This window comes from Aplysia californica, unplaced genomic scaffold (assembly GCF_000002075.1).
Source record: "Aplysia californica isolate F4 #8 unplaced genomic scaffold, AplCal3.0 scaffold00594, whole genome shotgun sequence".
In the NCBI taxonomy this organism is placed as follows: domain Eukaryota; kingdom Metazoa; phylum Mollusca; class Gastropoda; order Aplysiida; family Aplysiidae; genus Aplysia; species Aplysia californica.
In genome coordinates this window covers 404,086-407,164 of record NW_004797864.1, presented here as the reverse complement: position 1 = coordinate 407,164, position 3,079 = coordinate 404,086, and positions in this window count along the sequence as shown.

Here is a 3,079-nt window from a genome sequence, read left to right as displayed (position 1 = left end):
GATCAGCTCCACATTCATGATATTTGCGGTGGGAGAATTCTTGGCATCAAGTAGCAGGATGACACTCCAGACACCGAATTTATCAAAACGGCAGGTGCGGAGAGCCTTGTGTTCTTAGATCAAAAGGACTCAGGTTCGCTGGGTCATGCCATAAAAATTCTGATTTTAGAATCCAAATGTCTGGGAAGGACTTCAACATAAATCCTTCTACATGAAGGAGCCTAGCTCCCGACAGGCGTGGCTGGAAAGCAGCAGTCACGGTAGTTTTTTTTTTGTTGTTTTTTAATGAAACTTCGCCAATCAGAATAAAATAAACTGAAACCAAGAGAGGAACCCGCAAGTTGTGCACATCTATAAGTGAAAGCGGAGCGTCTAAATGTTCAAATGTGGTAAATTTTTCTCTGCTAAAATAAAATTGGCCTTATCGGCAATACCAGAAGCCACAAGTCATCTTAAACGTTGATTCTTTTAATTTTTCAAAGCCAAATGGCTTGAGAAATATTCTTCTCAGCGGATGCGCTGGTCATTGTTAGAAACGGCGGACGAGCTTTTATTATAAGGCCTGTGGTTCATGGTCACTATCACAGTCTGTCTCTGGCAATGATTGAGATGAGGTGTTTTTTTTTACAATTCTAAAACGCTTATGAAATAATTATATATAGTCTATCTGGTTTCTAGTTCTATCTCCAGTTTTTTGTTGTTGTTGTTGTTGTTGTTGTGTTTTTTTTGGGGGGGGGAGGGGGGGTTTGGGGGGGGGGGGTCAAGTGTATCGTCTTCTTGGGCAATTTTCAAACTAGGTGTTTGAAATCATTAACTGATTTAAAAATATTTTTTTGCAACATTCTATAAATTATCTAATTTACTGCATTCATTCTCTTTATATGTACATTTTCCGTGATCCAACTATAATTATTATCTTCTATGCATGCATTTCCTACTCTCGCATTCAAGTCTGCCATGAGCAGCTTTATATTCTTAGATTTTTAGTTGTTTCATTGTCTTTGCATTGTTTTCACACAATTCCTCTACTCCCTCATTGTCATGCACTGATGTTGGTGCATATAATAAAATTGGATAACACAGATATCAACAATCAACAGATTTAGCTTGTAAGTCAGCTACTATGGGTCGATCGGATACTCACCCCTCCACCCCCCCCCCCCCCAAAAAAAAACCCAAAACAAACAACAACAACAACAACAACAAAAAACACCTTTTATGCCCTGTACTGTTTCTTCATCAAAGGAAATTCCTTCTCCTCTTTTCTCCTCTTTCATGTGCTTTCGTCCTAAATACATTATTGTTTCATAACCTGTTTTAATCAATCCTGTCCCCTCATAAATAACTTCTGGAAGACCTGATATATTTAGTTTCATCATGTCCATTTCTTGTTTCATAATTTTTAATTTGCCCTTCTTGTGTATTATAGTTCTAACATCTCATGTGGCTATTTTCAAAGTTTAGGTCAAGGTTTTGTTTCTTTGTTTCGCAACCAGCGGCTGTAGCTAGATGGCGATCGAGCGCCACCTGCTGTCTGTGTTGATTCTTATTGAACGAGGAGTTCAGAGCTGGACAATAAACCCCTTATCGCTAACATCTAAGAAGCCCATACATGTAGTATAATATTATGTATTACGAGTCGGTGGAATCATTCGCTCGTCATTTTTGGGGGGCATATTGAGTTATTGGTACACTCTTAATGCCTGCTCGCCTGTTTTGCTTTTAATTTTAAAAACAGAACAACAACCATCTTTCTTGGATAGAAATTGAAATACTATTTTACGACTAAAGAAGGTGGGGGGTCAACTAATTTTAGGAGAAACATTCACGAGGAAAATGGCTGCCAAAGTTCGATGAAATCCAAGGCTGCAGAGTCCTTGGAATTTGCAGATTTACTTTTTTTGTCTTTAATCAAAATATTTCCGGTAGAATACCTACAGAAATATGTTTTTAAAAGGCTGTAAAAGGTGTTGAGCCATGAAAGACCCCCCCCCCCCCCCCCCAAAAAAAAAACCCCGTTAAATTCCTCCAACTGGCAGAAAAGTGCCGGTGTCTTCGATTTAATTATTTTTGACGGGCGCCTGATTTCACCGTGATGTTACACATATTATTCTGCTGTCCACAATTGTTCTGGGACATTACAGCTGCGGTTTTCCGTCGACTACTGCCGGTTTGTGTAAAGTTTTCTCTAAACTATGTCATCTACTGACAACCCACAAGGCAGTAGGGGGTTAAGTAGGACTCATGGCGCCTTCTAGGCTGTCACCAGATGGTCCCTTCTTTGAGTATTTGAGGTATATATTGAAGCACATGTGCCACCAGGGTTCTCCTCTACTCTCCAAGACCACATGAGATTTCATGCAGATAAACAGACATACAGACAGACAGACGGATAAACAGACGGACATGTGTACATACAGACAGACATACATACAGACAGATAGACAGGCAGACAGACAGACAGACGCAAAATAAAATTAGAGGGAAAAAAAATTAACTAAAAAGATCTAGGGATAGAAAAACTAAAAGAGACAGACAAGGGTTTTTTTTAAATTTTGCTTTCGTTTGTTTGTTTGTTTGTTATTGTTGTTGCTGTTTCGATTTTGTTTTTTGGGGTTTTTTTTAGGGGTGGCTATTGGTAGTTTCTGCACACGAAAAGAAACCTGGCAGATGAAAAGTACCTGTATTGGAGTGCATCGGGAAAAAAAACCGATGTCAAATTGATATATAAATGGTACGGTATTGAAAAAGTAAGTAAAAGAAAGATAGAAAGAAAGTAAGAAAGACAGTAAAAAAAGAAAGAAAGAAAGAAAGAGAGCAAAAAAGAAAGAAGAAAAAGGAAGGAAGAAAAGTGGCCTACCCAAAAATCTAGTAAAATAGAACTTTAGCAAAAATTTTGAAAAATGACAAGAAAAAAAAGCAAACAAAATAATCAAAAATTTGTCATACTGAATTTGTAGAAAACAGGGGAGGAAGTTTCAAAAAAAAAAAAAAAAAAGGAAAGAAAGAAAGAACGAAAGAAAACAGGCGAAAGGAGTAAGAACCGAAAGTAAAATAAGAGAAGAAAAAATACCCCACA